Source organism: Zonotrichia albicollis, chromosome 13, assembly GCF_047830755.1.
Source record: "Zonotrichia albicollis isolate bZonAlb1 chromosome 13, bZonAlb1.hap1, whole genome shotgun sequence".
Classification (NCBI taxonomy): domain Eukaryota; kingdom Metazoa; phylum Chordata; class Aves; order Passeriformes; family Passerellidae; genus Zonotrichia; species Zonotrichia albicollis.
In genome coordinates this window covers 21,447,795-21,474,615 of record NC_133831.1, presented here as the reverse complement: position 1 = coordinate 21,474,615, position 26,821 = coordinate 21,447,795, and the positions used below count along the sequence as shown (strand labels likewise).

The 26,821-nt window shown below is 40.4% G+C and overlaps 1 long non-coding RNA gene across 2 annotated transcripts in view; it reads right to left on the bottom strand.

Moving 5' to 3' along the window:
* LOC141730816 (uncharacterized) overlaps positions 1 to 26,821 on the bottom strand; it is an 82,849-nt gene that overhangs the window by 44,002 nt on the left and 12,026 nt on the right. For both annotated transcript variants that reach the window (XR_012582529.1, XR_012582530.1), the window contains exon 8: positions 24,165 to 24,219. This is a non-coding gene — a long non-coding RNA (uncharacterized LOC141730816). The remainder of the gene's footprint in view (positions 1 to 24,164; positions 24,220 to 26,821) is intronic.

The following is a 26,821-nucleotide window of genomic DNA, read 5'->3' as shown; positions in this document are numbered from 1 at the left end:
TTTAATGGGAAACACAAGCTTTGTTGTGATCACTTCCTAAGCATGATGTTTAAATGGAAAATAGAGCACTTGGGAAAACCAGTCTGAATTCCCTTCCCCAGATGCAGCCTGCTGATGTAGAATTCAGACGTAAACAGGGAAGGAGACTTTCTCCTGTACTGCAGACATAAATCTTTTCTCAGTGTTGCTGGAAAAGGCTCTGCAGCTTACATAGGTGAGACAGCTGTGAGGAAATAAAGAGGGATTTGCTATGGGAGAGCTTGTCCAGTTTTCTGCCTGCAAAAGATAAGAGTTCAAGTTGATGGGCATCCTACTGCACAGATGGCAATGAAACTACTATGTTCTCCTTCCAGAAACACAGGAAGAGACAGGATTCCACGGTGGATGCTGCTTTATATTTCTTTCTCCTTAGACTTTTTCAGTTTGAATTGGATTTTTTGGTAGACAACTGCAAATCCACAGATTTGATACTTGAGGTATTTCCTAACTTTGAGCTCTTCTCTTCTTAGCACTAAGCTATGGCTAAAGCTCTACTTTCCAGTTTGCAAGGCTGCATTTAGTTGAGGGTTTGAGAAATCTTAAATCTTATTCTCACTAATCACTAATGGGTTCCAGACTAAGAACGTCAGTCTCACTGATCCAGCAAAAATTTTACCTTACACCAGTGGTTCACTCCCCAGCTGTCATCGTCCTGTTACCCAGGAGCTGCATGAATCCATCATAGCTGCTCTCAGGAGTGGGTAATTTGTGCCTCTGTATCAACACCCAGATGCCAAAAAAAAAAAAAAAAGAAGGAGCCAAAGAGTTCTCAATGAGTGAGCGGCATTTACATCTGCAGATCTCAGACCAACCAGTCTTCACAGAACAAGTCAGTGCAGCCCCTGACTTGCTGCAACTGGCACCAAACTTTTATAGCTGCAAGGAACCAAGATTGCAGGCAAAGATTTTTCAGATAAGCATGTCCTGGCTGAAGTCTGAACATTGTTGTAGGGATGTGACATAGGAGTTACAGAGGCATGCATTTCCTTCCTGGGCTCTCCCATGCAGGGAGAAGGTCCCTGGAGATGTTAATCTGCAGAGGTTTGAGGGCAGATTTGCACCAAGAGAGCAGAGCCAGCAATCCAGAATGAAAATGTGCACCTCCTTCTGAACCTGCACGCTTGTGCTGATATAGATGTGGGCCCCAAAACATGTGTGATAGCACTTCCCATGCTCTTGCTACCAGCTGGGGACAAGAAAAAACTCTGAATGAAACAGCAGCTAAATCCACCAACGCCAAACAGTCCTGTTTTTTTTCTAGAAGAGAGTTGGAGTTACTTGATTTTCTCTGTTTTGTTAGCAGTTGTAAGGAGAAGCTGGAATGTTGGAAGTGTTTGAGAGCTGACATGACAGAATGCCACAGCCTTTCAGTGTCTCAGTGGTCGGCTGTGTAAATTAGTAGCTAGAGCATTTTACAAATGTATATTATTTACCCAGCAGATGCTGTTACGGTCTCTTGTGTAAATTCATAATTAGACTATGTACTGCTTTGTGAAAATCCTTTAATAACAAAGGTGCCACTGGGTGCTGAAATAATTAAATCAACCCATTTGAAACAACACTAGTTCACCAGTTCAACTTGGGTGATATAATATTACACATTCTTGTAAAAAAAAAAAGCCAGAGAAATTGAGAATGATCAGCTACAAAACATCAGATACAAGGGATAATATTACCCATTCAGTAGCTTTGGGTTTGGCATGAGTCTAGTGTCACAGTTGAGAAAGTTGCAGCCAACATACCAACAGCACAGACAAAGAACAGATGATCCATCTCCTCTGCCATCTATCATGCACAGCATTGCCAACTCCAGGGCTTTACCAGCACTGACATTTAAAACAAAGTATGTGTCAACCATATTAAATAATATACCAAGCTGTGGGTTATTAAGTGTGGGGTAATTTGACCACAGCAATTAAACTGAGATTAAAGAATGATAAAGGCAATGTTATATGCACTGTTCAGTGGGGTTTTTGGAACATATGGAGTCCTGAATATTTCCAAGTGTGAAAGCCACATCAGATCTTAAGGCTCATGTCAGTCCCAATCAACACACTCCTCCTGTGCCCTCCCCGCCTCCTTTCCCCCTGTGAGATGTTGCTCTCAAATGGCAATAGTTTTCATTCCACATACATTCAACCAATGAAATATCTTCTGACTTCTGTCTCCAGCCTGCAGCCCAAGGAGTCTGTGAGCAAAGCGAGGGTTTAGCGCGGCAGCACAGTGAAAACACAGGATTTGTCAGGCTGTGCTGTAAGGCAGCAGGGAGTGGGTAATCCATGGACAGGCGCTGTGCACACAGGTCACAGACTCACAGACAAAACACTCATTTTCAGGGTAGTAAGCCTGTGGAATATCCACTTTTGCCTCCTCAAAAGGTTTTCTAATTGAAGTCTAATGGGGAATTTGCACATAACCATCTTGTCTGCACAGAAACAACTGTATCCAGTCCAGGCAAGTTAAATCCACAGAAAACTGAAATCTAAAGGGCACAAGGCAGCTCATCAGCAATCTGTTCTTACTTCATGTCTGCAGACATTACGCCTTCCAGCAAGGTGGCCAGAGAGAGAAGCAGTGAAGAGCTCAGGTCTGCAACAGCCAACAAAGGAGCATTAGAAAATCAGGGTCAGCATTTCCTAAGTATGGCCCTATTCCTAGAAGTGTTTCACTATTTTAAAGGAAAGACAAACATAAAATTTAAGGTGAACTCACATTCCCAAATGACATAGTTACCAAACACACTGTGAAACTCTGCTTAGGTATCTGGGGATCAGACTTGCTCAGCATTGCAGCAAGTGTGGGTCAGCTGTAATGCACCTCGCTTTAACATGCAGAAATAAAAACCCTAATAAAATGATTGAAGCTCATAATCCATTTATAAACAATGTCTCTGAGGATAATCCTGATGGAGAAAGCCACCACAGTACTCCTCATAAATACCTCAGCCCTTCCTTTTTAATATTGTCAGGTGGCTGCCTTTAGTACATCTTTGAAAATTTCAAGTAAACAACATTTCTCTAGTATTTGCTCCCCCTGAACCAGAACAATTCAGGTAGGGTAAATTGAGGTTTTTGAATACCTGTCTGTTTTTTAAAAGCCACCTTTCCTGGGAAAAAAACAAAACAAAACAAAACAAAAAAAAAACCCACAAAAAAAAATCCTCACAGCAGAATAGTAAAGAAAATTTTAAAATTAGCTACAGCAGTGCAGAAAAATAAGGCAACATTCCAGCAAAACATAAATGCAGAGAAATACATACACTGAAATAAGAGAACCTCCATTAAAAATGTCAAAAGAACACCTAAAATAATGCCAGGACTGAATGAGGCTTAAATAGGGAAAAAAAAGTAAAATTCCCAGGAAATAACTCCAATACCAAGCTGTCTGCAATTGTTAAAACAAAAGGAACATACCCAGACCTGAGAGGATATGGACCTCACTAAAATTTCAAACAGCTCACCTCTTATTTAGACATATTGAAAAGAAGGCAATCCTTGCATGCCTCTCTCTAATATCTGTAAGCATATAAGTAGTTCTGTTGCAATAAATGAGTCTGCTCATCATTTGAACTCTTCATTCGAATTTCGATTTAAAAGGAAAGGAAGACGGAGAAAAAAGAAAATATTATGGCAACACTGCATATAGTTCTATTGCAATGACCCCAAAGGAAAGGACTTTACATAAACTCACCCTCTTCACTAAAACAATTTCTAAAAATTGTTAAAATTGTTAAAATTTGATGTTTATACATATGACACAAAATGGCTTCTACATTTCATCTTTCTCATTATTTTCACTGTCTTTTAAAGCTACATTAATATAATTATTTTTCTAACAATATATATTTAATCTACTGAATTTCATTTGTGTTCTCTGGACCTTGAACACATCCCAGATACTACACCTCACTCTGTTATGCCCAAATGGAATTTCCAACAGCCTATAAATCTCCTTTAAAAGAGAAGATCCTAGTGTGGAATAAACTGAATTTACCTCTAGTGAAGACAAAATTTATTCTAAGGGAAGAGCAGAGACCAGAACACAGTGGCCACAAAGACCTGGTCAGTCTGAAGCAGAAAACCAGACAACTTCTTCCTCTTCTGAAAGTTTCCTCTGGGTCAGGGGGAAGCATGAACCTCTCATGATACAACGAGGATTATTGATAAGGCATCAGCCAAGGGAAAATCAAGCCAAAGAAGTGGTTTCAGAAGGGAAGTTGGCTCATCACCACCTACAGGAATTTCTGAAGTCTCCATGGGTGTCCAAGGTTAGCCCGAGACCTCAGGCTCTGCAGCACCCAGCCCATCTGAGGGCCAGAACAGCCAAAGCAACCAGGACATGTTTTGTGGTACTGGCTTTCTGCTTGTCTGCCCTGTGATGGGCTCAGACTTGGCTTAAGGACACCTCTTTGAAGACCTGAGCAGCAATTTTTATTCTGCTTTACAAACTATTTATCCGCCTCTACCATTTACCCCTAACATTAGTATAGGCACCTTTTTTTCCTCATTATTTACTCTTTCTATGCCCATAGACCATGACAGTGAAATAGAAATCACCAAAGTAAACCAGATTTTTAAATAGTGAACTCAAAAATATTTCTCTCTGCTGTAATTACAAATGCCAAATTTCATGACATCCTCTTTTTAATAACTGAGCTATAAACTTCTCAATAATGAGTCTTGTAATGGAAATGCTAAGCCTCTCTTTAGTGCTGTGGCATGAACTTGCTGCTATAATCAGCTATTTTTATCAGTTAGTTGATTACACCTCAGAAAAATGACTGCTGGCAGCACAAGTCCTGTTTCATTAGAGACTCTCTTAAATACCCCAGTGTGGTAATACAACCAAGAACTAAGAGAAAGCAGAGATGAGGAGAGTGAAAGAAGTATTTAAAGAAAGATGGGGGAGAAGGGAGAAGTGTAAAACTTGGAGGGCAAGGGGAAGGAAGAGAGAAATATGTTCAATGGGTGACAGTCTGCAGCCTTGTCATTTCCAGCTCTCACTAGCAATGACAAGTGCTGGGTTGGTGTTTGCCCTGGGCTCTCTCTGCCCATGAGCCAGGAGCCTTTGCCACCCTGGGAATGTCAGCGCTCCTGGGCTCCTCCTGGGTGCCTGCCTCTCCAGCCAGCCTTGAAATCTACCACCACCATTAGAGACATTGTAAGTTTTCATTCTTGATCAAGAAAACCTCTGATTTCCTGGTCATTTCAAAGGGTTTTTCCTATCCCTGGTTTCCCTGAAGACTTCAACTGGCACATGTTCATCCACAGTAATGAGCCTGCAGATTTCTAAAGCTTTCTGTGACCCAGTTTGAGATACATGGCACATATTATACACCAGTCTAGATCAGATAGCTTATTCCCTTACATAAATGAGTCCTGAGTTTATTTTACTGTTTTAAGTGTGTCCATGGTGTTTTGAAAGCCTGCATTATTTCCTGCATTGATAACATCAAACTAACTTCCAGTTGTATGCTCTAGAGGAGCAGAAGAGGACACAGGAAGAATATCAGCATCCTATCTTTTCCTGAAAGGTCTTTGAGAAGTACAAGGCGCAATGTAAACCAGAAATATTATATCTGTTTTCTTCTCTTTAAAAAATAAACCTGAAACTTTTAAAACTTCATATTAAATTGCCACTAACCGCATTATCCATGCAGGTGCAGCTACTTACTGAGCATCCCAAGGACACAGTGGCATCTTCTCTACTTTAGTCAGTGGGAGCTGGAGACATGTCTACAAAAATCCTGCATTTCAACAAGAACTTTCACTTAAGAACTTTGTTATGATTTTGCTCAACAGTGCAGAGATATGATAAAGGGAATCCATAAGACACTTACCATACATTGTATAACTAATTATTGAAATGTGCAGACATAATCCTCTGACCTTGGAAAAAACTACAAGAATATGTAAATATAATTATGAAGGGCACACTGTTGCAATATGATGACAAGAAGTATTAAACATACAAAAGGAGGGACATTCAAAGGGATTTTTTGTATATGCAGAAATTGTAGTTTGTTTTCTCTGCTAGCTTCCCAGGCAGCATTGTGCATATGCAGTTAATCATGCCTGTGTTTATACAACCATATTGCAATTGCATTCAAGTTTTCCTAACTCTTCCACATTTAAATGAGAACCATAATGCTGACCATTAGAGAGAGCCAAATGCTGCACTGTAAGGAGACAAAACCAAAACCCCATGGATCTTGTCTCAGTTACAAGATGAGGTGGCATTAATTACATGGCTTTATAACCCTAATCTCAAAAATACTTTTTAGCCCTATTCCCCCAAACCTTCAGAATTTAGCCCATTTTACGTTCAAATTGTTTAAAAATTCCTAAAATCTTTTGTGATCCTGCAGTGTTGCAGAATTTCCTCCTGACTTGGACAGATCCAAGACAGACCCAAAGCAAACTCTGTCCTCAGCCTTTGCACACAGATTGCACTGCATCTTCTACCATTTCTCCCAGTCTTCAGGGACTAAAAGCCAGTGAAAGCCATACTCTTTACAGACAAGTCCTCTTGTCTTCCCAAAGGACTCCTTGTTCTACTTTTGTACTCCAAAGATGCTGGGAAAGTAGAAAAGAACACTAAAGACAAGAACTATAAATTATATGACCATTTTATATATTCAATCTCTACTAATTTCCCTGCCCTAGGTCTCTAATTCTCTCAGATAAGGATTCAAAAATCACCTGCCTGAAATATGTCCTCCCACCCCCAACACTGACAGAATACATATCTGCATGTACTAATTTGGCATAGGTTTAAAAGTAAGGAAGAAAGAAACAATGAAAACTCCTTTCTGTCTTGCAAAAAATGGAGTAAATTGATCAATTATATAAGGAGATCTATGCAAAAATGCTTTCAGCAAGATGCTCATTGCAACCCTCAGCCAGGCAGCCCCATTAACATGAGTGAAGGTGAGCCATCTGTGAAGGTGAGGCATTGCCTCAGAGTTTCACAGTCAGTATGAGCATCACATCCTCAGCCACAAGGCAAGAATATCACAGGTGTATTCTAGGGCAAGAGCACTGGAGCATAGAATAGAATAGCATTATTCTTAAATAAAGCTTTGTGTGGTTACAAAACAATTATAAGAGTTTTCAGAAAAATGCCCTGTTTTATTAAGCAGAAAAAGTCTCCTCCACAATGTTGTGGAACTGCAGTTCCTGAAAGTGAGTGAAGTGTAGCCACTGTCTTTTTCCTTTTCCTTTTTTTTCTTGGGTGGCTTTAATTTGCTTGTTCTTTATGTTCATTGGCAGCCCTGCTGAAATGTATCTTTGCAACCTATTGTCTTAGGTAAGATTATATCAACAGTTCCAGAAGGACCACTTTTAAAAATAAATTCTGCTTTCCCTTATCATTGACAGGAATCACATTTACATATTCTCCTGGTGGAACTGATAATGCACCAGATGATTAATGTGCCTCGATGTAGTGATACCTGTAGACTGTTTGATCAATGTCTTGCAAAGAAAGTGTCTTTCATCCAGTATGCTCAGAGTCCAAAAATGCCCTGTGATTAATGTAACTAAATGTTTGGGGTCAGCTGAAGCTCCAGTTCTTGTTCCTGATTCAATATCAAACTAAAGATAGGTCACAGGAGAGTGGATTAGTCATGTGAGGAAAAAGTCTGACCATGCAACTTCATCTCCTTAAGAAAACCTAAAGAAGAGTTCTAGTATTTTTTAGTTACCACTACAGTCATCTGCACCATTTTTTCATCTAATTGTTAAACAGAGCAGCCCAACATGCTAAGCCTTTTAATGCCAGGATACTATCACTATAAAAGTAAGTGGGTTTGATTCAGTCCTTGGCATTGAAGTTTGGATTTATTCAGATTTATTTATTACAGTTAGCGAACCATGAAAATCCAAGCCTCTGAAGTTATTCCCCAAAGAAAGCACTTCATACAGTTAGAAGATAACAAAATGTCTAATGAATACTAGAGACCTTTTCTTGGTTTTATTTGATTATCTGGGGTAACACAGACTATTTCTGCTTGATCTTACATCAGCTGTTTTGTGCCTTGTTAAAAATAGATGTGAGATATAGGAAATACAGGGACCTGCTGAGGGATGACTTTCACTTCCAGTCATATGTACTCTTTTCCTTGAGTGGGAAGGAAGTATAAAAGCCATTCAGCCAGTAAGGGGAAATATCTCCTCTTGCCACTCTGCCAGATCTTTTCCCACCTCTATCTCATTTCAAACACATCCCTGACCAGGAGGCAAGAAAGTGGACTAAAGAAAGAGCTCAGATGCACACTCTCAGCTAGCTCCCTACGTGGTGAACTTGGTTGCCTTAGACTCTCTCTATAGTCATAGAAAGTCCTTGAAGTGTGAAGATAAATCCTGGCCAAAATATGGCATGGTGGGAACAGATAAAGGCATCTTGTAGGATAAAGGCATCTTGTAGGACATAGAGAAGTTGGAGCTGGAATGGCTACTGGTCCCAGGAGAATAAAGGTGATGTGTAACTCCCTTAGTCCCACGAGCTGCTGCACTGCACCTCCCTGTCCTCAGCTTTGCTTCACCCACCACAGAAGCAATGCCTTGTCAACATAGAGGACAGATCCTGGACTCTGTCCAGACCCACTAATGCAGAAACCTCCTCCTATGCCACGCTGCCTCTTATGCCACTGAGCTGCCTCTCTTGCAGCCAGGCTTCACAAGGCCAAGTGGCACCATCTTGTAAGCAACCTCTGCCAAAGAGAAAGAGTTGGTGAGATCCACCTAAAACTGCTGGTTTCCAAGGTAGTTAATCTTACAGACCACGATGACTTCCAGAGTAAGGCAATAAAAGAGAAGGTAAGAAAATATATTACTGATAAATTTTCACAATTTTCACTCTTCTCTTTATGTCTTCAGAACTGACTAAGGCACTATTAAAAGTATAATCTGGGCCCTAAACTCCTGTATTGCAAATGAGCATCACTGGCAGCAGAGCCCAGTTTGTGCCTTGCTGAAATTCCCAGCTGATGAGGACTCCAGCCCCTGACTCCTCTCTCTGATCACCAATACCTGCACACTTTGCATAAGGGAAAATGACAAACCTGGTACCAAATTTACACTCATGAAATGTAATCAGCTTCAGCAGCCCCATTTCTAGCTTTCCTTATGGCAAACAAAGGTTTCTGGGCCATGTCTTTAACTGCAGTGGTACACAGGACATTCCTTACCCTCTTTCTAATGTTTCCCTCAACACAGCTTAATTCAGTGCTTCACAACTGCACTGTGGCCTTCAGCATCAAAACTGACAAGAGCTTTCAACTTTAAGAAACTATAAGGGGCTCTGAGATTGTATTTATTATTCAAGGCAAACTCAAGACTTATAAACATATCGTAAATACTAATAGAGCTGCAAAAGTTAATTAATGAAAAATAACTATTATGAAAAGTGTTATCAATAATTTCAGGAATAATGTGCATGCATAATGAATGAATTTTGCCCAGGGGTAGTAGCTTGCATCTTGGCCTGATTTAGTATGGAGAAACTGCATCATAATGAAAGGCAGAATTATCACATAGTATAAATGTGAGCTTTATCACTGCTTGGTAGGATCCTAAAACTGTCATCAAAATGTTAAAATTACACTCACTTAAATGATCTCTATAATACAAAACTATGTGCGTGTGGATTTATTACCCTCACAATAATGTGAACAACTTCACCATCACTGATTTGTAAAATGCTAATTATTCTGCTGTAAAGATATACATCAAAATAAAACAAGACAGCACTTTTAAAGAGGGTAGGCTTGAGGCAGGAACTTTACCAAATATGCTCTCTTGATTTTAAATATGGATGAAATTATTTGTCACTTGAAAGGTTTGGGGTTTCCTATTTAATTTCTTGGGTAGTTTTGTAAGCGACATTGACTTAGGCTACTAAAACATAAAGGATTTTTCATTTTTTTGAGCAATATATTTGATCTGGTCTTTTCAATGCCAGAATAAGAAGGTAAAAGTGACTTCCTTGCTTTGGGAAGAAGTTCAAGTTACAAAGTGCAATGACCTAAATGTCTATGTCTCTTAAGGGACTAATTCTTGCACGTACCCAAATCCAACAGAATAATAAAATGGAGTTACTTTATAACAGAACTTTTATAAACCACTCCTCAACTCCATCCTAGGCCAAGTAGGTTTACCTAATATTCTCTAACAAGCCATATTTCAGTTCCAAAATTAACTTGGTTTTGTTGCAATTCATTAGAAATACTATCCTTTTTCACAAAATGCTCACTTCTATAAAATCCAACTATGTTTCTCTTTTAAAAAAAAGCATCTCTGCTGCATTCATCTCAGGAAAATTAGTTTCTTCAAAAGCACATGAGCTTATTGGGAGGAACACTTGGAAATGATTGCTAAAGAGGAAGGTTGCATGGGGTACGTCTTCTAAGACATTGAAGAATGGAAGCAAATGGGAGTGAATGAACAAATTAATGATTAAGGAAGATTTTTTTATTTATTTATTCTGGAAGCTCTGTCCAGCTTGGCCTCCCAGGTTCGAGTAATCTTTCACTGTCAACATATGCCACGAGATTGATTCAATTAAGATTAGCGGCACTAGAGAAAAAAAGTGGCATGGTTTACTTTTGATTAGTATTGTCTTTCCTCCCATCTCACAGTGCCTGTGACCCCTACAACCAAGATAGCTTAAATATATTGGATGATGAAAGTAAATCATTTGTCCAGGATGAATAAGCACAAGAGGAAACAAGCTTAATCACCACTTATATTTTAGATGCTTTTACATCTTTGCAAGGATTCTGTTTTCCATTTCACATAGTGAATTTAATTGACTTACAATTAACTCTTACTCATATCTAAAATAGGGGCAATGGTGTAGAGCTGGGAAAAAAGGGCAGGGTACTGAATACAGTTTACTGCATGAAGTAGTGTAATTCCCAATATAATTACCTTTGAAGGTGGATTAGTTTCTATCCCTCTTGCATCAGAAGTGCTGTAAGAGTATATAAAGGACACTCAGTTCCCATATCACACATTAGCAGGTAGATTACATTTGAAAATTAGCTGGAGACTCAGGGTGTTCATCTCCCTGCTGTCACTAGCATGGCCTACATTTTCTGCTGGTACAAATGGGATAAACTGTCTTGAAAACAATAGAACCAGACATACTTACAGTAGATGAGAATTTGACTGAAAGCCTGGGTTGTTGGGTTTTTTTTCCCTTACATCAGAATGAAAAAGGAAGCTAATTCCCATATTATCCATTCTGGAGAAAAATGTTATGGCATTTTTTTCTATTTTTCACAGTCTCCTAGGACACAGAAAGATGAAATAACTTAAATCAGACAGGTATCCTAGGCTTCACGGTAACACAGATAATAACAGGTAAAGGAGCACCATTTGCTACTCTAGTTATATTTCTGTCACTGTATAAAAAGGTTTTATTCAGTTCAACAAAATAGATCATAAATCTAGGGCACTGTGTATTGTCTTTATGTTTCTGGAGCTACCTATAAACTGGAGGTAACTAATTCATCTATTTTAATTACAAACAAACCGAAAGAGCAAAATCTCACCTTTAAGTGTTATAACACAAAAACTGCAGACCAACATTAGCCAAGAGCAGCTTGGCTAATACTATGCCATACTAGGAACATTGTATTGGCCAGCCAGGGGATGATTCTGACACAAAGATGAAGTTTCTTCTGACTTATGCTAAGATTTCAGTCATGGCACAAGGATGTAAAAGGTACGTTTTATCACTCGTGGTGTTTGATAGAAACGCATGTCAATCACAAATATTTTTCCCTGAGATATATGAGGTGGGATCCTTGTCAAGTAATACTGGTAGAGAGTTGATAGGTAAAGGACACCAACATAGCCTTTTATCTTTGCCCCAAATTCATATTCCAAACCAGTCTCAGCACTGAGTGTAATGAAATCAGAAGTCTCAGTTCAGTCCCTAGTGGCATTAGTTCACATTATAAAATCATTACACATCATTTGACAATGTTGTGCACTGTTAGCATAGAGAAGAACTTGTTCTGTGTCTCTGGGGGAGGTGGTCCCCACAGAAAAGATCAGGTTTGTGTGTGATGAGGAGGTGCAGGGGCGAGTGCAGCTGGCTGGTTGATAATGAGCACTTTGATGTTTAGCGTTTTTACTCCCTTAACACTCATCAAGACCAATATTTGTCAGAATACAAAGAGGGGAAAAAAGTCAAATTGTTGTTTTCTAAAAGGGTAACTGAGTAACATTTACCTAGTACAAGCTTAAAGAGAAATTCAGATGTTGGAAAATACACAGAATGTATTAAAACAGCTTTGTCTTTTGCTATTCAAAACATCTTTGACTATTGCTAGGCTGGAACTTCAATGTAAAAACATGGATGTTTTCCTATTTCCTTTCTTTTTTCCCCTTTTAAAGACAGATTTACAGCATAACATCTGATCTCATACACTTGTCACCATGGTACTCTCCAAAGGCCCTGAAGACAATGGATCCTCCCCAGTCAAGCAAAGGAGTGAGTGTCTGCAGACTGGGTGTCTAACTCTGCATCTGGGGGTTTGAAAGGCTCAGGCAGAGCCTGCCCCAGCTCACAGTTTCCCCAGCACACTGTTTATAGCCTGCTTTCACAGCTTGCAGCAGCACATCTTTAATTACTAGGAAAGAATCCTGTCTTTAATTGTAGTTGAAAAAATAAGTCTCTTTGCAGGCCACGTAACAGGCTCCTTCTCAAGCGGGTTGAGCCGCAATTGTAATTGGAATATAAAGAAGTAAGGCAGTTAATTAGCTCTGCAGTTTTAGCTAAATGCTACATTGGCTTTTGAGTCATGGAAAAATCACCATTCCCAAGAGCATGGGTGAAACTGTCTGGACAGCTGCTGGAAATCCCAGTCCCCAGGGGTGACCTAGGGCATTGTAACTGCAAAGGCTGGGGATGGTAAAGCCAGGTAAAACTGGCTGGAAGCCATCACTTTGCTACAGCATGAGAACTTCCTTATATTGGTCCTATGACAGCTTAACTTGATATAAGTCAAGACCAGAGAATTGTCCTGTCTGAGGCACATGTTCCTACCCTGAGCCTCCCTGATCCTCCAGTGGGGTGATATGGCTTGGGGGAGGCTGGACAGGGGCCAGGGCCATACCAGGGACAGAGAAGCACAGGAGCTCTACCTACACAGGTCCAACCACAGCAGAACCAGTGCCTAGGAAGTATGCACTGAACAGTCTTGGCTCTGGCCTACCTTAAACATCACAGCAATTGAAGTGATTTACAGTAGACTGAAAAGCCTGTCATGTCTGTCCCTTGACAGAAAACTTAGGGTTGAAAACATCTGTATCTGATTAGCAGCCATCAGCCTGGGGCCCACAAAGGCCATGGCTCAGGCCTAGAGCACCATTAGCATCTGTATTTGGAGGCAATTTCACCAAGCAAGTTGCACTTCCTTCTGTGTCAGCCAGTTCTCAAGTTCTTTGATTTGGGTTTCTGCCTCATTTTCATAATTTCTCTGAAATTAATATACCACGGTTTGTTTTCATTTCTAAGACTGATGTTCTGATACAGTCTCAGTACCCAGACTGTTTAAAACAGAGCAACCTTTCTCTTGCTTACCCTGGTACAATAAAATCAGGAGACCTGACAATGCTAAACACACTCTAGGTAGCCATAAGCAGGCTTATCTACTGTTCACCTCAGTGTAAATATTTTCAAAACAAAATTAGGGAATAAGTGACTGTTCCAATTGTTCCAAGTCCTTTCTGCTTTAAATTGCTTCTCCAGCAGCTGTAGTCTGGGGGCTGGGGGTCTTGGAGATATCTGGCTCCATTCACCATTCATTCTTAAATGGTGTAACAGTTTTATGGCCTTCTCTTAATGATCACCCATTGTGTAATGGATTGCCAATCAAGGATCACTTAATGACAAAACAGAATAATTTAACCCCTATTCAAATGACAATGCCCAGAATTGCCCACGTAAATGTCTTTACACAACAGAAAGTTTTTTAGCTGAATGAGGTAAATAACATTAACAAGCTATTATTCACTAGCTCTTCCTCGCCAGTTACAAAAGACCGACCTTTGAACTCTGAACTTTTTCTTTGACTGATGGCCACCATTATAACATTTGTGTTAGTCATTTAAAACTGCAGGTGTAGCCACTCACAATACCTAATAAAATGTGTAGGCTTCGAGGGAGGAGAAACTCGGAGCTCACAGGAACAAAACTGCAAGAATTAGCAAGGGCATTTCAAAAGGATTAATGTCCCGTACTTGTCCCGCAGCACAGAAGGGCTGACACAGCAGTGGCTCTGCTGCCCGTGTCCCATCAGGACAGACCCTGGCATGCAGTGGCTGGAGCCGGGCACAGCTGGCAGCAGCTGCCCAGGAGCGCTGGCCTTTGGGGTGGTGCCTCTCACCGAGCATCTCCTTCTAAGGTCACTTAAGGAAATGTCACTTGGGATGCTAAATCACACAGATAGTCTTTAGAAAGCAGTTATCACCGCTGAATACTCCACCAAGGGACAAGTGTGTAGCGCACACTGACAGCTTCCCAGGCAGGGAAAGTTGGTGGTATCACTTTTTTTAGGTGACTGGTTATAAACTTATGAAAATATGAAACATCATGAACATGATGTTAAGAGACAGGAGCTGATGGGCAGGAGGTCTATAAGTACCTGCTCTCTCAGGGGAATACACTTAGGAAGAGAGAGGAGGTATTTTCAAATTGGATACAACCCCTAAGAATCTACAATAGACCAGTGATCATCCTAGGAGCTCTACAGAAACTAAAATTAGTGAATAACTTGCTTACTTTAAACCACAGCCTGGGGTTTGGTGAACTGACACAGCATAGGTGGCACCTCCACTGCACCTCGTTCCCTGTCTTTGATTTGGATGTGAATGAAAAGACAACTTGCAGAGAAGAAGTTACACATGACACAAAGTTACAGGACAGCAAGGCAAGCACCTTACTCCTTTCATTCTTTACACATTTACACATTTTTGATCTCTACACACTTTTGAAAAACTGAAACCAATTGAAAGTTAGTGCAAAAATAAGTATTTGTTTACTGCTTTTCACCAAAAGTGAATTTAAAAGGCAAATCAGTACAACACAGCCACTTATTGGAACCAGATTCTAAATTTGTACAGTATTTATAAGACTTGCCTTGCAAGAAAAGGGACAATATACTTTGATTTATTTTGACAATCTGAAATAAGCCACCTATGTTCCAGATAAAAGTTTCAACATTACTATCAATTCTGTGACAAAAATATGCACAATGTATTTGTCTAGTAATAAATTTAAAGACGTTTAAACATGGTTGTGGATATACTGCAATTGCAGAAATAAGGAACTTGATCAAATAACGTGTTCACTTTGAATTATTAATGCAGTTAGATTTAAATAATTGAAATATGAACTTTATTAATGTTTTGAGTTGAAAATAGTATCAAATTATGTAATAATATTTTAGATAATTACTATGTAACAGGAGCTAATCTAATGTAAGAAAAAAAAATGCAAAAGAAATCAGATGTTAAGAATGACCACTTGATTCCCACCAACACCTAGGGGAATTTAGGGATTCTAAATGCATAGTTTTATTTTTTTTTTTTGACATCCTTTGTACTGATGCCTCTCAAAACTATGCTGACCCCATCAGAAAAGGCTTACAGAATTTGCTCTCTTGAGTAGCTCCAATAGTCACATGCATATAAATATTACTGAAAAAGCCCCAAACAAACCAGAAAAAAACCCAACCAACAAAGTCAGACTTCATACCTAATAACCAGCCAGATAAGTCCTTAAGACCTGGTCACAGAACCTTAAGCCAAAGAACCAGAGATGGAGCTCCTGTTTTGGTACACAAATAGTTCAGAAAATCAAATTAAACCATCTCTCTGTAGTACCAGAATGGGTGACCCACAAATACAAATGGGGACCAGCAGACCTGCCCATTTCAGTCACTGCTTTAAACAAAGAACAAGTCAGGAGCGTCCAAAAGTCTTCAAATCCTCAGCACTTAACTGAATGAGATGGTCTCTATGATGAAAGAAGACACAAATCTACCTCCATGGTAAACACATTTCTGGCAAGTTCAGTAGGGATGATAAAGGAAGAAAGAAGGATACTTTTTTTTTTTTTTCCCCTGAGAAGATGGATGTGTATTCTTAGGCATGTCCCTGTCTCTGTTCTTGCTCTGCAAGGGAAAATATTGCAGCATCAGAGCTACGGGGACAGCTGGGCCAGAAACAGCTTCCACCCAGAATCGCTCAGCTGCAATCCAGTTAGCAAAACTGTACCCAAATAATGTATCACGTACCTTGATGAAGAGAACGGGAACAAAAGCTACAAGACAATTCTAGCGTTGACTGAGTCAAGACCAGGCACTTATAACCATTTCTGGTATCCACCTCCAGCAAGGAATGGAATCCCACTGCCACTGTTTTTTTCCCAATGTTCTTTAACATTCTTGTGTTTAACATAAAAGGCACCCACACATTGTACCAGAAATAATTACATGCCACACAGAATAGGTTAGGGATGCTTCAAATAATTGCCTACAGTGTCCCTGATGTGACGAGCAAAGGGCTGAGGGAGAACAAAGGAAGTTTATAAAGAAATCCACAAAAGATACTAGAGGCTGACATCACTTCGTTTTGGAATAGGTATGTTGGACACACCAACATACACAGCTTGTATTGAAGTACTTTCTTTGAGGCCAAAGAATCAAGAGAGAAGTTTAGGGAAATACCAAATATTCAAAAGCACTGAAAACCCCCAACTTTCCCATGAGATGGGCACAAACCACACTTGTAGTAGGGCTTCCTTTCCTTCCCCAGAACCCGTTACAGGTTACTTGAACTGCCTGGTGTCAGCCACAACCCCTGACCCGTGTGATGCCCCAGCTTGCTGGGGGTGAGGGCACACACATATCACCGCACGGGGACCTGACACGGTCTTATCTCAGGCCTTTTGCTGCTGACATTTGTCTCCGCTTCAAAACTTATTATAGCCACCATCTCCGCTTAAATTTACAGATACGTTTTAATTAATGGGGGAAAATGCGTTTATCTCCTCCGAGCAGTGCCTGGCTTCCAAGCGTTTGTTATCTCCGGTGTGAAATTTAGGCTGACAAGAATCAGCGCTTCCCACGCCGCAGCTCCGGCCGGGCGGGGCCGGGAGCGGGGCCGGGAGCTGCTGCCTGCACAAGTGTGCAGAGCACATCTGCCCGGCTCTGCCAGCCGGGGCCGTGTCACCAATTCAGCGTCAGAGAGGGAAATTGTGAGTAAATACCGCACGACGGAGCGGTGACCGCAGCAGTAGGGACCGAAGGGCCGAGCACTCAATCACAGCTGTGGCCGGCTCGGTGCTTTCACTGAGGATCTCCCTCCCCGTCTGCACCGTCCGAGCGCTGCCGCTCCCGTCCAGCCGCTCCCTGTCCCTCCTGCCCGGCCTGAGGATGCTCTGGGCGGGTGAGGATGCCTGAAACACCGAGGCTCGGCCACTGCTGCAGGAACAAGCCACTGCCCACCTCACACACCTAGACAGGGGCAAAAGACTGAGCAGACAGCATCAAGAGCGTGCCAGACACCTCTAATGTTTTTCTTAAATAATAACGTTTCTTGCTTTAAAATTGCCAGCTGAATAAATATGTGGGTCATATTATACCCATATAATAGATGTTTGTCATATCACACCCTTAAAAACACACAGGCCTGGGAAGGGTGGGTACAGATGGTTTGGGAACAAGGAGTTGGTTGACATGAATTATTACCCAGATTCTGAGTGCCTTTGAACAACTTGTTTCAGCTTATTGGAGGTAAATCTGAGGAGCTGGAGCAGTTACTGCCCACTTTGCCTTAGTTCCCTTCTTCATGAAATGAGAAGAAATCTGAGACTCTGAGTGACTGTGGGGATTATCTGCAGATCCTGTGAAATGGTAAAACACACCAGCTGAATAAGGTTTATGAGGGAAGATACCAAATTCTTGTTCATCATTTTGTTTCTTTCTTTCCCCTTCACTCCCATTCTCATTGCTTATTGATTTTTGTTTCCAGCTGACATACGAGCGACAGCCTACATTAAGACAACAGCAACTGAAGCATCGGGAAAGTCAACATCACTATATAGCATTAAGAAATCTGCTGTTTGATGATGCACATTTACCACTCCAAGAAGTGCCTTAGGGAAATACAATCATGTCTGAAGGGGGACTAGAACTAGGTGGGTGGGCTTCAAAAAAGCACTGCTCTGCATGATGTCCAGTAGGAGAATCCCTTTCAAAAACAGTGAGATGGATGAGCTGTCATCAACCCACTTCATTCCCTGCTTTGCAGGACGCTCATAAAATGGGCAAAGGACAGTTTTGGTTTGTTCAATGCATGATAAATATGCACAAAAGGTGATTGACATGAAGAAAGTGCAAGTGTGGCAAACTAAACATATGCTTCTGGAGGCACTGATCTACTAGAATAACTCAGGCGTGTGTATCCTCTAGCTGCTGAAAGACTAACTACCACTTTAAAACAATTGAAATCCCTATATATTGTGAGTATAAGCTCTTAATTAATTTGCCTTATTACATGTATCAACAGCTAGACAGAAATGGAGCTTAACAGCAATTTATCTTCAATCATGTTTTGAAGCCAACACAAATATTCCTACAATTCACCCTGCTTTTGACTCACTCTAAGTGGAAGCAAAAGGGCTCAACCACTGCTGACATGAGCATTGTAAAAGGTGTAACCTGGCTTAAATCAGTCCCAGTGACTCTTCTTGTGCCAGCAATGAACTGGAATCTCTGCCTTCACTCATGACATTGAAATTGAGAGAATTTAATGTAAGAATAGCTACGAATGAACTCATGAGACTCTTACCCTTTCATGAGGTATCACAGGCACCAGGATTGTATGGTCCCCAGGCTGCATTTTGATTGCTAGGCAGGGACATTCGCCTTTGCTTGCTATGGAACACCAATTGTGCTCCCTCACCAAACACTTATGCAGTGCACAAACCTGTACACAGGCTTCCACCGAGGCGCTCCCACTTCTCCTGAACCCACAGTGGAACAGGAGCCTCTGCTCTGGGCTGACAGCAGCTCCTTCCCATTACACAACCCATTGAGGGAGCACATCTCCAGCTGGGCTTCTCCGTGTGTAGGACACACTCATTAAAGGTACTGGAGGAGCAATGGAACAGGAAAGATTCAAAACAAAACAAAACCAAGAACAAACTACAATACCATCACCTTCATACACACATACACAAAAAAAAAAAAAAAAAAACCAAAAAAACACAACAAACCACAAAGTAAAAAAAAAAAAAAAATTAAAAATAAAAACAGCATGTGCAGGAATAAAGGATTCAGAACCTGCTTATTCTGTCCAGCTTTTTGTGTTGAGATTTTCACCAGGAACCTTACCAGTGTTTAGTGCTGATGAACACAGACACCACACTCTTTGACTTGGCCATTGCCTTAGCCTTAAACCACCAGGGCTCTTAGCCTAGACTTGACTTAAGCAGGTAAACAAGGAACTTCCTCCAGGTTTTGCCATTCAGCTCCATACAAATATTAGTAAGGTAACTCCAAAATCCAGATGCTCAAACCTGAGGAATGGTTCCAGAAGGGCAGCAATCTTCAACAGACTCAAGGAGAGACAACCTTGCTGAGACAGCTGGTCCATATTTGTATTCTCCAGTTTATTTAGTCTTCCTCTGATTATTTCATTAGCTCTTCACTTTTTTAATGAGTGTAATCCCACAACTCCCCAAGCATGCACACTACACAGCCTGTCCCCAGAAATTAACTCTTTTTGCCTTTTATAAAGCTCCCTTGCAAACAGACTGCTCCATACCGTACACACATATCCATGTAACTGACACAATTTGCCAATTTGCCAAAGGGTGAAAAACTCTAAGCTCCCTTTATTTGTATTGCTGCTGAGTGATCTCAGCCCCAGTGACTAAGAGTCAAGCAGCGAGCTGAGGGGAGATGCCATGCTGCAGCTATACTCACCTCAGCTGCAAGCAGCAGAGCTGCCATCTTGCTAATCAGCTTTAATTTAGCTGTCTCACAGCTTCATAAGTAAATAAAGACTTACTTAGTGTCAGAAATATCAGTATTTAACCGTAGAGTTAAAAAAGTATGGTAATTAAAAGAGTGCCACAAGTCACAGCTCTGTGCAATCCTAACAGATTGTAGGGTTTGCCTTTTTGAACCTCTCAGCACGTTTAGAAACTTGAGTAAAACAACAAAAGGTGTTAATAGCTTTAAGGCGAGCACCATGCTGATAGATTACCCATTATGGTTACCCACTTACAGCGAAATGGCAAATAGGTTTGATCAATTCGATTTTAATGCAAAGTGGAACTTGAAAAAACCAGCAATGAGCAAAGAGAAGACCTTTTGTTGCTAATGTGTCTGAAAAAAAGCACTTAATTGAGGTCATAATAATATTAGCAGTTATTCACCATCAATAATTCAGCCTTATTTATTACTACACGGTAAAGTTCTGTCAAACAGGAATCGTTCAGGCTTTGTTATACATGTTAACACGAAGCTAGCTGTTGGATGACTGGTATATATTTCACCAGCTGCTCAAACCTGCGGGATAGCAAGAACTAATGATATTCTTTCTTGGTCCTTGCATTACATAATAGTTAATTTGCTGCATGCAGAAATATATGTTACAAATATAATAGTCCCACATCAAGTATGCATAATAAAAAAAGCATTATATCTGAAACAGTGACTAACTAATCTTGCCTGAGCTATCTGTCATATGGAAAACAATTTCAATTCCTGCATGATTTAGTACTCCTACAGCAGGAGAAACATAAATTCTGCCTTTTCACACAGTTCTAGTCACCTGTGATTAGTTATCTTTAAAAAATCTAAACGAACGTATAATTGTACAATTATATATGCAAACTCCAGTGTTAAAATTTAAAATGTATTAGTCTCGTAAAATGGCTCATTAATCTCTGGGTCTTAAAGGACATACTTGTCCAGTAATGAGCCAAATGCAGGAAATATGTGTGTGATGGTGGACGGGGGAATTTTACCTCATAAGGCTTTGGTTGGGTTCTTTTTGTTTGTTTTGTTCCTGTTTTTAACCTTAGAATAATTTTATTCCGACAAAGTCTGTGCAGCAAACATGAAGAAGTTGTCAGTGACAAAGTCAGTTGTAGTTCTCCGGTCATTAACTATGGAAATAAGCTGTTTTGAGGAGATTAGTTTTTCCTTATACACGATATTCATGGGTTTATAACAGCTATATAATTACTGACTGGAACTGCAACCAGAAAGGTTGGGCAGGAATATTGATCTCTCCGTGTCTGCTAATGACCACTTCTCCGCTGCGCTGATGGAAGGAAACCTTCTATTAGATTTTTACCACTTTCCTCACTTAAAAAAAAAAAAAAAAAAAAAAAAGGAAGATCATAGGGGCACCTGCGAAATACGAAATACAAAGCGTGTCCCACGTAGAGAGTGTCAGGCAGCGCTCGGTGCGGCAGCTCGGGAAGGAGCCGGGGGCGGGGGCGGAGCGGGGCAGCGCTCGGGGCAGCGAGCCCGCGGGGATGGATGGGGATGCGGATGCGATCCCGGGCGGGGGGAGCCGGCCGCCCCTCCGGGAGCTAATCCACTTGGCAGCGCTGAGATGGCTCCTTGAAGGAGCTAAAGTAGGCTGACACAATGGCCTGCGAGGCATTAAAATGTAGGAATTAAAAACTGTTAAATTGCACAGAGGGATTCTTAACCTCAGCCCTTTGGCAACAGTGATGCTTCTTCCCTTTTCTTCTCCCTCGCCTCTTCTTGAAAGCGATTTGCCTTTTTTTTTTTTCTAAATGCCTCACTCATCAGAGCACACTAATTCTGCATGCCAGTTCCCTGCCGTACACAAACCCTGTTAATGAAGTGAATAAGGCATCTGAAAGCCTCCCTCGAAAAAATAACTTTGTCTTCTCCCGGCTGTTCCTGCCCCTCTTCTGCCCTTCTCCCTGCCCTGTTCCACAGCCATGGCCAAAACAACCATCGTCACTCAAAAGCGCCTCTGGATTCATAGATGCTTTGGTCCTGCAAATGTAAGATCTGCAGACAAGCCTTCCTCTGCAATTGGGGCCGTGCAGGTTCCGGGCACCATTTGAGTGAGAAAGGTGAAGTTCTGTGTTGTTTAAGTCGACAAGCAAACGTTCAAAACGATTTTAAACTGGGGACAATTATTGTTTGCCCTGGAGCTTAAATGGATATGAGCTTTTACATTTTTTTCCTTTTTTTTTTCTTTTTTTTCCCCTGAAACGCAAGTCATCCTCAGGCTCAAAAACTGACGTGTGGTTCCTGACAATAATAGGGTATCACTCAGCCACTTTGTAGAGAGCTGCCAAAAGACACGACTCTTCTTCCCTGGCTGGGGGGTTGGTTTGGGGTTTTTGTTGTTTTTAAACAGCGTGACATTTTAAAAGTTATTAGAGCATTAATGCTGCTTTTTAATGAATAAAGCTTTATAAAACTACTGATAGGGAATTAACATAAGTTTACCTCTGAATGCAAGTCTCTTTTTTTTTTTCTATTTTACTATCCATTACTTCATTAAATCAACACAGAAAAAGACTAGCCTTGCCAAATTTCTCACTGCACATTCCACTGTTTGCCCATGACAGTATTTGAATGTGCTTATTATTTCTAGTAAAGCCCTTATCATTTTCACTGTGAAATTTAAATCACCCTGATCCAACTCTTCTTAGCTAAAGTCAGCTTTATCAACCACAAGAGATGTGGGATTTTAAAAAGATCTGAGTAAATTCACATTGTTTGGATAAACTCATTCAGGGGGTTCAGCAAATGAAAGCTGAAATAGATATGTATTCCAAGGAGGTTATGGACTGCTCAGAAACAAAGAAGTTAAAGCATAATTAAAAAAAGAAAAAAAAAGTTAATAGTATCAGTATCTTTTTAATGAGGGCATTCACGGACCAGATTTTGAATTGGTATTTCTGTGCCTCCACAATAATTCAAGTGAAAAGAAAGAAAAAAAAAATAAAAACAACTCAAAACATTAAACTGTTTACACAAGGATTTTTTTTCTAGAATCCACTCTGCTATGTTATCTGGTCAGTGTTGTGCTATCAAAAAATGTTAAGGGCTGCATTTATGCATTATCCCACAATTTAAGTAACTGTGTATCATGTATATTTAAAACCATCTCTCTGTAGTTTTAATTATCTCAGTCTGCAGGGAAAAAACGCAGCTCCCATGCCTGAGACCGAAATGAAAGTGCTGCACGCTGACAGCTAAGATGTCTGTCCTAGCTTGTTGAGATTTCCTGTAAAATTTGCATTGAAAAGGCAGCTTTAAATATACTTAAAATAAAAAGAGCATTTGCATCTAATTTGCTACACTTGCAGTATTAAAGTTTTATCTGAATAAAGACATGTCAAATGGATTTATATAGTTAAGCTGATAGCTTTTAAAGTCAACACAGTAACATCAGCTAAATTCAACAAAGTAATGGCAGCAGCTAATGGCATTTATTAGTTTATCATCATTTACTTAAAAACCATAACACAGATCATTTTATTTTCACATTACTGTTTGTGATTCTTTGACTCAGTTTGTATTGATTCCACAAATTATGGCAGAAACTGACATTTATCTAACAGAGTTTTCCAAGCTATAAAGGTTGGCTTTAGTGGGAAGCAATTGAGCACTTGCCACACAATGGTTTGAGCCATGGTAGAAACAACCGTCTTCAAATAAACACATTTGGCAACCATTTTAAAATGCGATTGTTGCTTGTCTGATAATGACAGAAGGGTTTTTGTTACTGATAAGGCTCTTATTACAAACCACTGCCTATGTAATCTACAGCTTGATCACACAAAGTGCTAAGCACACTCACCCAGCCCAGCAAAGAGCTGAAGCATTAAGCTTTGTTTTGAAGATATGCATAATAGCAAGCAAGGCTTTTTACAGTACTTCTCTTCTGCAGACCTCAAAGAACTTCACAAAACAGATCATTGCTGTTTACACAGGAGGAAACTGAGGCTGAGAGAATCCAAATCACACCCAGTGCTGCAGTGGGACTTGTGTCCCAGTTTAGTATTCTGCACACTGGGTTTTACTGCCACCTTACCTTCCTATTGACTTCAGAGTGTCATTATCACTTGCCCAGACTGCAGTGGAGCTACCTGCCAAAAGTACATGTTTATTATAAACATTGTTGAAGGGTCCAGAATGTTACAGAACAATTTTTTTTTACTCTAAATCCATGGTAAAAACCGGGCTTTTTTAATGCATTACGGTCTCAAACTTCTACTAAAGTTGCCTTTTTACCCCTCTTTTTAGCAATAATTGATGAAGCCTAAAAATTTTGCCATGAAACATTCGGCAATATTTTATTGCCACCATAAAAACTATGCACACACAGATCTTGGTTTGTAAATATCATGGGCGTGGGTATGTACATGTCAACACTTGGGTTTACAACTGCATTTGAAAATTACATCAAAAGTTTCCAATCATGAGATCTACTCTCTTCCCTGGTGACATCTATGCTTGTTCTTCAGTGGAAGAAAAAAATCCAGCTGAGCTGGAGATAGGGTTTATTTTCAGAACTATCCATGGAGGTCAACATTCTTGCTAAAAGGAGGCCCATGTCTAATTCCCCATGTCATATCCTAAACCTTTAATTCCAAAGAATCACCAGCTTCTCTCCTTTTTTCTTTGTTTTTGGGGATTTTTTTTTTGTTGTGGGGTTTTTTTTTGGGTTGATTTTGTTTTTGTCATTTGGTTTGGATATTTTTGTTTGGGTTCTTTTTTGGAGTTCGTTTTGGTTTGTTTTGGTTTTTGTAGCAGACCATATTCCCAAGAAAAGTGACAATCACAAGTCACATTTGGCAAGAGTTTGAAATGATCATGCATTGTTTCATGCCATTTATTATAATTCTCCCACAGCAATGGTCTTTGTTCTGCTGTGTCCTCACCCTGAACTCTGGCTTCTATTTCAGCACACATTTGTAATTCTCGATCCCTGGGCTGAAGAGCTCAAACCTCTGGCTCACCAGAGCAGCCTGAGACAGCTGGAGCAATGGTTTCTGAGGCATACCCATCCTTCTTGAATCACCGGCTCACAGCTGGCCAACTTTCTTATGTCTAAGTGCTGCATCGGGCAAGAAGGAGAAAGGAGCTAAAAACCGTATTGGCTTTCACTTGGAGCCCCAGTCTGACCTCCTTCAGTTCAATAGGAAATCTGTTCTGATTTAAACAATGCCTGGATCGAATATTTATAAAGTTTTATTTAACTGAAGATTACTTGTGAAAAACTACTGCAAAAATTGATTTGGGGTAAAAAATTGAGTAAAAAACTTTACCTATTTTGCTGTATACATTCTCTTCCTTCAGCTCGTGGAACACAGTTGTAACCTACTAAAAATGCACATTATATTTTACAGCTATTTCAGTCATGCTGGACAGAATGACAACCCCAGAAATTTCCATTGTGCCACAGAGACATGACGTTCTCCTCGGGACTGGAGGGGAGACAGTGCCTCTAGCAAGACACCTCTGGAGGGGAATGTTATGGCAGGAGTGTTCTGAAACAAAAGGCCAGAGCCAGGTAGCTACAGCACTGCAAACAGCATCACTGCTTAAGAAGTAGGGCAGCTTAAAGGAGAGAGAGTTCTATTCAAAGTCAGAGAGAAAAAAACAACCCCTTGGTTTCCATCCAAATGCAAATAGAAAGCCAACGTTGCAGCTGAAGAACTGGTTCCTGCCAGCTCCACCTGAGGAGCAGGGCATTTTGCACAGTAGCAGTTAGAGCCTCCAGATGGCTTTGAGTACAGCCCCTAAGCAGTTTAGTTTAACCTGAAGACCCCAGGGCCTGGGAGAAATTTCCCATCCCTCATCACAAGGATGGGCTGGGGGATTCCTCTGAGCACTGATTCCTTTGGAGTAACACAAAGCAGAGCAACCTCACAAGGTTCAGGTCGTTTCAGCTTCACCTCACTGTGTCATGGTGAGTTTTCCTTTTTATTTCAATCGTCCTATACTTCAGACAGCTTATTCCTAACTTGGGCTAGCAAAGACCATTCTCCACTTTCATTCTCCCCCACTGAGACCCTTCCTGTGCCACATAGGAGTCAAACAACAGCACCCCAGCTGGTGTCTGTATGGTAGCAGGCAGGACAATGTCAGCCAGAATACAGGGCCACATTCTTAACTGATGCAAATTATCCTAACTTCATTTACTGCAGTGGAGTTCTTGGTGTTTTCTATCAGATAAGGATGTGGACTTTAGCATTAATCATGTGCAGAGAAAAAACCCACCATTTCAAGCTTCATTATGAAACAAGTGCTACATTAGCACAGAGCATGGAAAATCTCAGATTTTCCCTTTAATGATCTTGAAGATTATGTGCAGCAGGAAAGAAGAAGTGGAAAATCTATCATAAATGTCATTGAATATTTTTAATAGCTGAAAGCTAGGCTTTCTTTAACATTCTTGCCTGAAAAAAAAAAAAAACCAAAAAACTAGAGACTATTCATTAACTAGAAGCAAGGGGATTGGTTTTTCATTATGCTATGTCTGTGAGACAGCACATAATGGAAAGACAAAGTTCTCAGGCCCAGAGACAGCATAAACTAGGGGGGAAAAGTAGATAGGCAAGCACAGCTATTTTAAAATATATTATGTGCAAGCATAGAAACAACTGAAAAATCTCAGGATGCAGTTATTAAATATTGTCTGTTGTAGCCTGATCTTTTCTCAGCCTTGGCAGTCACTACACATCA